We start from the raw sequence: 11,371 nt of genomic DNA, 5'->3' as shown, positions 1-11,371 counted from the left end.
GGTTGACACAGAATGATTTGGCATCCTTCAGGAGATAACTAACCTGGGAGAAGAGCCCTCTCATCCGGTTGGAAGTGGAAGCCTGGAGGCGGTCCCTCTCCATGGACATCTGGAAGGGAGAGAGGGGCAGAAATCATCTGGGCTGGGAGAGCTCCCACCTAGGTAAGAGTTGTCCGGACTACAGCCCTGTCCATGTGGAAGTCCTTAAGGTAGCCTCCAGTGAAAGCCGCGGGGTCAGGAGAGCTCCTGCTCAGCTGAGAGGGGTCAGGTGGAGGCCCCCATGACAGAACTCTTTGAGGGAGCAACCTGTGGGAGTCTTCCTTACCAGGAAAGCTCCTGCTGGGAGAGGTAAGGCATCCGACCTCACCAGGCACTTGACGGCATCCCCAAAATATCACAAAGTCCCCGGAATCCTCCTGAATGGGAAAGCAGGGGGACGCAGAAGCCTCAATGGGAACGTGCCCACCCCTTGATGGCTGAGGGGAGTTTCGCAGGGCTGGCCAGGTCTGGATAGAGGTCCACCAGAGAGGCTCGATGGCATGGGGACATGGCCTGGCAAGGCAGCCTCTAGGAGATCTGGGGAAGACGGGACTGTGATGTTCTGGACTGGAAAGGAGTGTGGGTTTGGAAGTCCCGATGAGGGTGTGCCTGCCTCTCGGAGGCTGAGAGGAGTACCTAGGGTTCAGCTGGGACCAGAGAGAGGTCCCCTGATAGGCTCCGAGGGCATGGGGACATGGCCTGGCTAGTCAGCCTCCATGAGATCTGGGGAAGATGGGGATTGTGGTGCTCTGGTCTGGAAAGGAGCATGGGCTCAGAAGTCCCGATGAGGGCATACCTGCTCCTCAGCGGCCAAGGGGAGGTCTGCGGTGACAGCCGAGGACCAGAGGTTGGGCCCCCTGAGGGGCTCCAAGGGCACGGTTCACACAGAACGATTTGGCAGCCTTCACGAGATATCTAACCTAGGAAAAGACCCCTCCCGCCTGGTGGAAGTGGAAGCCTGGAGGCGGTCCCTCCCTAAGGAAGTCTAGAAGGGAAAGAGAGGCAGAAATTGGCTGAGCTGGGAAAGCTCCCACCAGTGTGAGGGGGGCTCAGGACCACAGGCCCCCTCCACGTGGAAGTCCTTAAAGGAGCTGCCAGTGGAAGGCCGTGGGGCCAGTAGAGCTGCTGCCCAATTGTGAGGGGTCCGGCAGCTGCCCCCCCATGATGGAAGTCTTCGAGTGAGTGACCGGCAAGAGTCTTCTGTACCTGGCTTGCACCTGAGAGGCAGGGGTTAGGTGTCCAATTTCACCCAGTACCTGACGGCGTCCATGCAATATTACAAAGTCCCTGGAATCCCTCTGGATGGGAAAGCAGGTGGGATGCGGAAGCCCCAATGGGAGCAAGCCTACCCCTTAGTGGCCAAGGGGAGTTCCACGAGGCTGGTCAGCACCAGATGGAGGTCCCCCTGAGAGGCTCTGAGGGCATGGGGGACACAGCCCATCCAGGCAGCCTCCAAGAGATCTGGGGGAGATTGGAACCATGGTGCTCTGGACTGGAAAGGCGTGTGGGCTCAGAAATCCCGATGAGGGCATGCCTGCCCCTCAGTGGTTGAGGGGAGTCCCTTGGGGCCAGCCAGGACCAGAGGGAGGTCCTTCTGAGGGGCTCCAAGTTCCCGGTTGACACAGAATGATTTGACAGACTTCAGGAGATATCTAACCTGGGAAAAGAGCCCTCCCGCCCGTGTGGAAGTGGAAGCCAGGAGGGGGTCCCTCCCCATGGAAGTCTGGAAGGGAGAGAAGGGAGGAAATTGACCTGGGTAAGAGAGCTCTTGCCTGTTTGAGGGGGGGTGTGGACCACAGAACCCCCTCCACATGGAAGTCCTGAAGGGAGCCGCTGGAGGAAGGCACCGAAGCCAGGAGGGCTCTTGCCCAGGTGAGAGGAGTCAGGCAGAGCCCCCCCCATGATGAAAGTCTTCGAGGGAACATCTGGCAGGAGTCTTCTGTACCCGAAGAGCTCCTGCCATGTAGGTGTTAGGTGTCTGACCTCGCTTGTTACCCGACGGTATCCCAAAAATATTTCAAAGTCCCTGGAACCCCTCTGGATGGGAAAGCAGGGGGACATGGAAACTTTGGTGTGTGCTTGCCTGCACCTCAGCAGCCGAGAGGAGTTCTGCATGGCCTGCCCGGACTAAAGGTAGGTCCCCCTGAGAGGCTCCAAGGGCATGGGGACATGGCCTGGCTCAGCAGCCTCCAGGAGATCTGGGGAAATTGGGGACCATGGTGCTCTGGACCGGAAAGGAGCATGGGCTCAGAAGTCCTGATGAGGGCATGCCTGCCCTTTAGTGGCCAAAGGGAGTTCCGTGGGGCCAGCCAAGACTGGAGTGAGGTCCCCCTGAGAGGCTCCAAGGGCACAAGGACACAACCCTGCAAGGCAGCCTCCAGGAGATCTGGGAAAGATGGGGACCATGGTGCTCAGGACTAGCAAGGAGTGTGGGCTTGGATGTCCCGATGATGGTGTGTCTGCCCATCAGTGGCTGAAAGGAGTTCCACGAGGCTGGTTGGGACTGGAGTGAGGTCACCCTGAGAGGCTTCGAGGGCATGGAGACAGGGCCCAACTCTGCAGCCTCCAGGAGATCTAGGAAATATGGGGACAATGGTGCCCTGGACAGGAAAGAAGCATGGGCTCTGAAGTCCCGATGAGGGCATACCTGACCCCTCAGTTGCCAAGGGGAGTTCTGCAGGACCGGCCGGGTCCAGAGGCAGGTCCCACAGAGAGGCTCCAAGGGCACTGGGATACGGCCTGGCTAGGCAGCCTTCAGGAGATCTGGGGAATATGGGGACCATGGTGCTCTGGACCAGAAAGGAGCATGAGTTTGGAAGTCATGATGAGGGAGTGCTTGCTCCTTGGTGGCCAAGGGGAGCTCTGCATGCCTGGCCAGGACAGGAGGGATGTCCCCCTGAGAGGCTCCTTGGGATTGGGGACACAGTCCTACTCGGCAGCCTCCAGGAGATCTGGGGAAGTCATGGACCGTGGTGCTCTGGACCAGAAAGAGGCAGGATAAGGAAGTCCTGATGAGGGTGTGTCTACCCCTTGCTGGCCAAGGGGAGTTCTGCGGGGCCAGCCAGGACCAGAGGGAGGTCCCCCTGAGAGGCTCTGACATGGCTCAGCCAGGCAGCCTCCAGGAGATCTGGGGAAGACAGGGACCATGGTGCTCTGGACTGGAAAGGAGCATGAGCTCAGAAATCCCGATGAGGGCATGCCTCTCCCTCTGCAGCTGAGATGAGTTCCATGGGTCCGGCCAGGACTGGAGGGAGGTTCACCTGAGGGGCTCTTATGGCGCGGTTGACAAGGAATGATTGGACAGCCTTCGGGAGATAGCTAATCCAGTTCCATGAGGCCAGAGGGAGGTTCCCTGAGAGGCTCTGAGGGCATGGGGACATGGCCCAGATAGACAGCTTCCAGGAGATCTGGGGAAGATGTGGAACATGGTGCTCTGGATCAGAGAGGAGCGTGGACTCGGAAGTCCCAATGAGGGTGTGCCTGCCCCTCGGCTGCCGAGGGGAGTTCTGCAGGGCTGTCTGGGACCAGAAGTATGTCCCCCTGAGAGGGTCTGAGGGCACAGGGACATGGCCTGGCAGCCTCCAGGAGATCTGGGGAAGACGGGGACTGTGGTGCTCTGGACAGGAAAGGAGCGTGGGCTCAGAATTCCCGATGAGGGTGTGCCTTCCCCTCTCTGGCCGAGGTGAGTTCTGTTGGGCCTGCCAGGACAGAAGGGAGATACTCCTGAGGGTCTCTGAGGGCACAGTTGGCCTGTGTGGAAGTGGAAGCCCAGAGGTTGTCCCTCCCCACGGAAGTTTGGAAGGGATAGAGGGGCAGAAATCAGCCGGGCTGGCGGAGCTCCCACCTGGGTGAAGGGAGTCTGGACTACAGCCCCCCTCTATGTGTAAGTCCTAAAGGGAGCCACCAGTGGAAGTCTGCGGGGCCAGTAGAGCTGCTGCTCTGATGAGAGGGGTGAGCCGGAGCCCCCTGCGAAGGAAGTCCTTGAGGAAGTGACCAGCGTGAGTCTTCCAAACCAGGAGAGCTTATGCAGGGCAGGGGTTAGGTGTCAGACATCACCCTGTACCCAACGACATCCCCAAAATATCACAAAGACCCAGAACCTCTCTGGATGGGAAAGCGGGGGTGATGTGGAAGCCTCAATGGGAGCATGCCTTTCCCTCAGCAGCCAAGGGGAGTTCTGTGGGGTCAGCTGGGAAAGGAGGGAGGTCCCCGTGAAGGGCTCCAAGGGCATGGGGACATGGCCTGGCTAGGCAGCCTCCAGGAGATCTGGGGAAGACGGGGACAGTGGTGCTCTGGACCAGAAAGGAGCTTAGGATTGGAAGTCCCGATGAGGGCAAGCGAGTTCCGTGATGCCAGTCGGGAGCAGAGGGAGGTTCCCTCTGAGAGGCTCAGAGGGCACAGGGACACGGCCCAGCCAGACAGCCTCCAGGAGATCTGGTTTAGATGGGGACCATGGTCCTTGGACTGGAAAGGAGCTTTGGCTCAGAAGTCCCGCTGAGGGTGAGCTTGCCCTTCGGCGGCCGAGGGGAGTTCTGCAGCACTGGCCGGGACTGGAGGGAGGTCTCCCTGATAGGCTCCAAGGGCATGAGGACATGTCCCAGCCAGGCAGCTTCCAGGAGATCTGGGAAAGATGGGGACCATGGTGCTCCAGACAGGAAAGAAGTGTGGGCTTGGAAATCCCGGTGAGGGTCGGGCCTGCCCCTCTGTGGCTGAGGGGAGTTCTGCAGGGGTGGCCGGGACCAGATGGAGGTCCCCCTGAGAGGCTCCGAGGGCATGGTGACAGAGCCTGGCCAGGCAGCCTCCAGGAGATCTGGGGAAGACGTGACCATGGTGCTCTGGACCCAAAAGGAGCAGGACATGGAAGTCCCGATGAGGGTGTACCTGCCCCTCTTTGGCAGAGGGGAGTTCCACGGGGCCGGAAGTGACTGGAGTAAGGTCACTGTGAGAGATCTCCAGGAGATCTGGGCAAGACGGGGACCATGGTGCTCTAGACTGGAAAGGATTGTGGGCTTGGAAGTCCCAATGAGGGCATGCCTGCTCCTCTGCCACTGACGGGAGTTTTGGGGGGCTGGCTGGGACCGGTGTGAGGTCCCCATGAGGGGCTCTGAGGACGCAGTTGACACAGAATGATTTGGCAGCCTTCAGGAGATATCTAACCCTGGCATAGAGCCCTCCTGCCTGGGTCGAAGTGGAAGCCCGGAGGTGGTCTCTCCCCACGGAAGTCTGGAAGAGAGAGAGGGGCAGACATAAGCCGGGCTGGGAAAGCTCCCGCCTAGCTGAGGGGGCTCCAGACCACAGCCTCCCTCCACGTGGAAGTCCTTAAGGGAGCCACCTGCATATGGCCACAGGGCAAGTAGAGCTCCTGCCTGGGAGAGAGGGGTAAACCGGAGCCCCCCACAATGGAAGTACTCAAGGGAGCTACAGGTGGGAGTCTTCCAAACCCAGAGAGCTCGTGCTGGGCAGGGGTTAGGCATCAGATCTCACCTGGTACCCGATGGCATTCCTGAAATATTGCAAAGTACCCGTCACCCCTCTTGACGGGAAAGCGGGGGGACTCAGAAGGCCCAATGGGAGCATGCCTGCCCCTCTGCAGCCACAGGGCTGGCTGGGACCGGAGGGAGGTCCCACTGTGAGGCTCCAAGGGCACAGGGACACAGCCAAGCTCGGCAGCCTCCAGGAGATCTGGGGAAGATGGGGAATATGGTGCTCTTGACCGGAAAGTAGCAGGATGCAGAAGTCCCAATGAGGTTGTGGCTGCCCCTCGGGGGCCGAGGGGAGTTTTGCAAGGCCAGTCAGGACAGAAGATTGGTCCCCATGAGAGGCTCCAAGGGTACGGGGACACAGCCTGGCTAGGCAGCCTCCCGGAGATCTGGGGAAGATGGTGACCGTGCTCCTCTGGAAAGGTAAGGAGCGTGGGCTCAGAAGTCCTGATGTGGGCATGCCTGCCTGTCAGCAGACGAGGGACCCAAGAGATGTCCCCCTGAGAGGTTCCGAGGGCACAGGAACACAGCTCGGCTCAGCAGCTTCCAGGAGATCTGGGGAAGATGAGGACCGTGGTGCCCTGGACAGGAAAGGAGCGTAGTATCAGAAGTCCCGATGAGGGCATGCCTGCCCCTCATTGGCTGAAAAGAGTTCCACGGGGCCATTCGGGACTGGAGGGAAGTCTCCCTGAGTGGTTTCGAGGGTGCGGTTGACACAGAACGATTTGGCAGCCTTCAGGAGATATCTAACCCTGGCAACCGGGTGGAAGTGGAAGCCCGGAGATGGTCCCTCCCCACGGAAGTCTGAAAGGGAGAGATGGGCAGAAATCAGCTGGGCTGGGAGAGCTCCCTCCTGGCTGAGGGGGTCCGGGCCACTGCCCCCCTACATGTGGAGGTTCTTAAGTTAGCCACTGGCAGAAGGCTCTTGGGCCAGGAGAGCTCCTGCCAGGATGAGAGGGGTGAGTTGGACCCACCCGCAATGGAAGTCCTCAAGGGAGCAACTGGCAGGAGTCTTTCATACATGGAAGGGCCCTGCCAGGCAGAGGTTAGGTGTCAGACCTCGCCCGGTACCTGACGGCATCCCAGAAATATTGCAAAGTCCCCAGAACACCTCTGGACAGGAAAGTGGGGGGATGCAGAATCCCTGATAGGAGTGTACCTGCCCCTTGGTGGCTGAAGGGAGTTCTGCTTGGCAAGCCGGAACTGGAGGGAGGTCCCCTGAGCGGCTCTGAAGGCACAGGGACATGGCTCGGCTAGGCAGCCTCCAGAAGATCTGGGGTAGATGGGGACCGTGGTACTCTGGACTGGAATGGAGCATGGCCTCAGACATCCTGATAAGGGCATGCCTACCCATTGGTGGCCAAGGTGAGTTCTGTAGGGCTGGCTGGTACCTGAGAGAGGTCCCCTGAGAGGCTGTGAGGGCACCGGGACATGTCCTGGCTCAGCAGCCTCCAGGAGATCTGGGGAAGATGGGGACCATGGTGCTCTGGACAGGAAAGGAGCGTTGGCTCAGAAGACCCGATAAGGGCATGCCTCCCCTTGGTGGTGGTGGGAGTTCTGTTGGGCTGGCCGGGATCAGAGGGAGGTCCCCTGAGTGGCTCCGAGGTTATGGGGCATGGCACGGCACGGCAGCCTCCAAGAGATATGTATTCGGGGAAAGCCCTCCCACCTGGGTGGAATCGGAAGCCCGGAGGGAGTCCCTCCCCATGGAAGTCTGGAAGGGAGAAGGGGCGATCATCGGCCGGACCTGGAGAGCTCCTCCCTCGGTGAGGGGGTGCGGACTACAGCTCCCTCCATGACAAAAGTCTGGAAGGGGGATAGAAGCGGGAATCGGCCAGTGAGGGAGCACTCCCGGCCGGGTGAGAGGGTCTGGACCATTCCCCCTCCAGGTGGAAGTCCTTAAGGGAGCCACCGGTGGAGGTCTGCGGGGCAAGGATAGCTCCTGCCCAGTTGAGAGGGGGCATGCATAGCACCCCGTGATGGAAGTTCTCAAGGGAGAGACCCGTGGGAGTCTTCCTTACCTGGAGAACTCCCACCAGGCAGTGGGAAGGCGTTTGACCTCACCCAGTACCTGATGGCATCCCCTATATATTGCAAAGTCCCTAGAATTCCTCTGGATGGGAAAGTAGTGGAACATGGAAGCTCTCATGAGAGCGGATGTGGCCCTCTGTGGCCGAGGGGTGTTCTGTGGGGGTGGTCACACCCCGCGTGTTCATCCCCCGGTCATTCACCGGGCACACACAATCCAGCATGATTTGGCAGCCTCCGGGGGTTAAGAGATGACAGGGCGTCCCATGGGGAGTGCGAGTCTTGGTCCCAGTCCTGGGGAGATCATTTTCTGGTGTGCGCCCTGGCAGTGGGGGCCATGGTGCCTCACCCCACTGTCCATCGATTGATTGGACTGACCGACTCCCACTGGTGGTGGGCCCTTGTGGCGGTGATCTGTGGGTAACAGCCTGCAGGTCGAGCTTCTCCTCCCCAGGAGTGAGGTGCTGGTGGTGAGGTGCGGGTGGGGGGGCATGGAGCATTCCGTGCCCCTCGGTGGCAATGTCGAGTAGAGACTAATGAGACCGGACCGAGGCAAAGGGATCCTGCCATGCATCGGGCATCCCCACTCCGGCAAGCACCCTCGAGTGTGGAAGCTTCGGGAGCTCTCTCCCTCACTCTATGACTCTGAGCACAGCTACACTCTGTGTTGGCCCGCTGCCTTTTTGGGTCACGTTTACCGGTCCATGACCAGCACCTGGGGTGCCCCCTTCACAGGGAGAGGGACCCATCCCATCAACAGAGGTGCAGGCTCCAGCCCCTCCTCTCTGCTCACTCACCGAGGTGCTTCTATCCTGCCAGTAGCATATGCTTGTCTCAAAGATTAAGCCATGCAAGTCTCAGTGCACACGGATGCTACAGTGAAACTGCGAATGGCTCATTAAATCAGTTATGGTTCCTTTGATCTCTCCACCGTTACTTGGATAGCTGTGGTAATTCTACATGCTAATGAGCACTGTTCTCCAGGGATGCATGCATTTATCAGACCAAAACCAAGCTGGGTCTCGGCCTGGCAGCTTTGGTGACTCTAGATAAACTCGGGCCGATCGTGTGCCTTTGTGGTGGTGATGCGACATTCAAATGTATGACCTATCAAATTTTGATGGTACTATCTGTGCCTACCATGGTGACCATGGGTAATAAGTAATCAGGTTTCTATTCCAGAGAGGGAGCCTGAGAAATGGCTACCACATCCAAGGAAGGCAGCAGGCATGCAAATTACCCACTCCTGATTCGGGGAAGTAGTGATGAAAAATAACAATACAGGACTCTTTCAAGGCCCTGTAATTGGAAAGAGTACACTTTAAATCCTTTAAGGAGGATCTATTAGAGGGCAAGTCTGCTGCCAGTCCCCATGGTAATTCCATCTCCAATAGCGTATATTAAAGTTACTCCAGTTAAAAAGCTCATAGTTGGATCATAGGATCAGGCTGGCGGTCTGCTGCAAGGTGACCTACCTCCTGTCCCAGCCCCTGCCTCTCAGCGCTCCCTCGATGCTCTTAACTGAGTATCCTTAGGGACTGAAGCATTTACTTTGAAAAAATTAGAGTGTTTAAAGCAGGCTGGTCGCCTGAATACTTCAGCTAGGAATAATGGAATAGGACTCTGGTTCTATTTTGTTGGTTTTCGGAAGTGGGGCCAAGATTAAGAGGGATGGCTGGGGGCATTCGTATTGTGCTTCTAGAGGTAAAATTATTGGACCGGCGCAAGATGAACCAAAGCAAAAGCATTTGCCAAGAATGTTGTCATTAATCAAGAATGAAAGTCGGAGGTTTGAAGACGATCAGATATCGTCATAGTTCTGACCATAAAGGATGCTGACTAGCGATCCGGCGGCATTATTCCCATGACCCGCCAGGGAGCTTCCAGGAAACCAAAGCCTTTGGGATCCAGGGGGAGTATGATTGCAAAGCTGAAACTTAAAGGAATTGATGGAAGGGCATCACCAGGAGTTGAGCTTGTGACTTAATTTGACTCAACACAGGAAATCTCACCCGGCCCAGACATGGAAAGGATTGACAGATTGATAACTCTTTCTTGATTCTGTGGGTAGTGGTGCATGGCCGTTCTTAATTGGTGGAGTGATTTGTCTTGTTAATTCCGATAACAACCGAGACTCTGCCATGCTTACTAGTTATGCAGCCCCGTGCGGTCGTCTCCAACTTCTGAGAGGGACAAGTGGCTTTCAGCCACACAAAATTGAGCAATAACAGGTCTGTCATGCCCTTAGATGTCCGGGGCTGCACGAGTGCTACTGTGAATGGATCAGTGTGTGTCTACCCTTGGCCAACAGGTCTGGGTAATCTGCTGAACCCCATTTGTGATAGGGACCGGAGATTGCAATTATTCCCCAGGAATGATGAATTCCCAGTAAATGCGGGTCATAAGCTTGGGTTGATTAAGTCCCTGCCCTTTGTACACACCACCTGTTACTACTACCGATTGGATGGTTTAGTGAGGTCCTCTGATTGGCCCCACTGAAGTCAGTCACGGCCCTGGCAGTGCACCAAGAAGACAATCAAACTTGACTATCTAGAGGAAGTAAAAGTCATAACAATGTTTCCATAGGTGAACCTGCAGAAGGATCATTAACACAGAGGGTTCTGGGATGGCGCTATCCCCAGGTACCAGGGCCTCTCCTCGCTCCACCATCCCAACCCTCTACATCTCTCTCTGCATCTCTCTCTGATTCCCGTCTCTCCACATGCCCCTGTGGAGGCTGGCGGGACCAAGCCCGCAGCTCCCGGAGGAGAGAGGAAGGGAGAGAGAGGGGAGGGAGCGAGAGCAAGGGGTGACGTATGCCCCCTCAACTCCCAGCAGTGGGAGGGAGGGGTCTGTCTGCACAGTGGGAGGCATAGGTGCTCCTTTGCTGCCACGAGGGGAAGGTGGCAGAGGCGCACCCAGCCCAGCAATGTGGTCCACTATACCCCCGGAGGTGGTTGGCTCCCCATGTGGTAGGGAGAGGGTGCTGTCCAGCAGAGTCCTCTCCCCTGATGTTGGTCATGAGTACCTGTGGAGGACGCCCTGCTCCGCACGGGGCATCAATTCACAGAACAGAGGGTCAGCGGTGCGGCCGTGCGCCGGCTGCTATGGGACTCCCTGTTGTCCCACAGCACGTGGCCAGTAAACCTGGTCCAGTTGCTCGTGACAATGCCAGTGAAACCTCATGTACTTGACTCGAGGTGCGACCTACGCAGGCAGCGGTGTCCGAGCGAACGAGAACCAGTACAAATCTAAGTGGTGGATCACTCGGCTCGTGCATCAATGAAGAACACAGCTAGCTGCAAGAACTAATGTGAATTGCAGGACACATTGATCATTGACACTTCTAACGCACTTTGCGGCCCTGGGTTACTCCCGGGGCTATGCCTGTCTGAGGGTTGTTGTGCCTTCCATCATCCCAGGGGATGTCCTACCCCCATCGAGCGCATGGCCAGGGAGTCGAGGGAGCCCTCCGTGGGCCCCCATCCCCACCAGGGAGAGACGCAGATGGAGATAAGTCTTCCACTGCCCTGAGCCGGGAAGCCTGTCTGAGGATGGGAATGAGCAGGCGTGCATGCGGCCCTCCCCCATGGAGGCTGTCAGTGGTACCACCACTGGGCTGCCCTCCCAGGGTAGAGCCGACACCCACCCAGTTCCTTCAAGCCAGGGCCGCATCAGTCATCTGCCGCACGGAGTCTGACAGTGGGTTAGCGGGCGCACAGGAGTTCCCGAAGGGAGGATGAGTTTACCATCTACCCCCGAGGCCCTCGACATCCCAGCCCCCCCACGACCTTGCTCGGAACGTGACCTAAGATCAGACGTGG

The 11,371-nt window shown here is 57.9% G+C and overlaps 1 non-coding gene and 1 pseudogene across 1 annotated transcript; both read left to right on the top strand.

Moving 5' to 3' along the window:
• Positions 1 to 10,794: 10,794 nt before the first annotated feature.
• On the top strand, positions 10,795 to 10,948 carry LOC122797344. Its single transcript, XR_006364078.1, has one exon. It is a non-coding gene; the product is annotated as a 5.8S ribosomal RNA (ribosomal RNA).
• A 403-nt stretch (positions 10,949 to 11,351) lies between these two features.
• LOC122797517 overlaps positions 11,352 to 11,371 on the top strand; it is a 4,489-nt pseudogene continuing 4,469 nt past the window's right edge.

Source organism: Protopterus annectens, chromosome 3.part0 (assembly GCF_019279795.1).
Source record: "Protopterus annectens isolate FY-2018-M chromosome 3.part0, PAN1.0, whole genome shotgun sequence".
Taxonomy (NCBI): domain Eukaryota; kingdom Metazoa; phylum Chordata; order Ceratodontiformes; family Protopteridae; genus Protopterus; species Protopterus annectens.
This window is presented reverse-complemented; position numbering and strand designations above follow the sequence as displayed.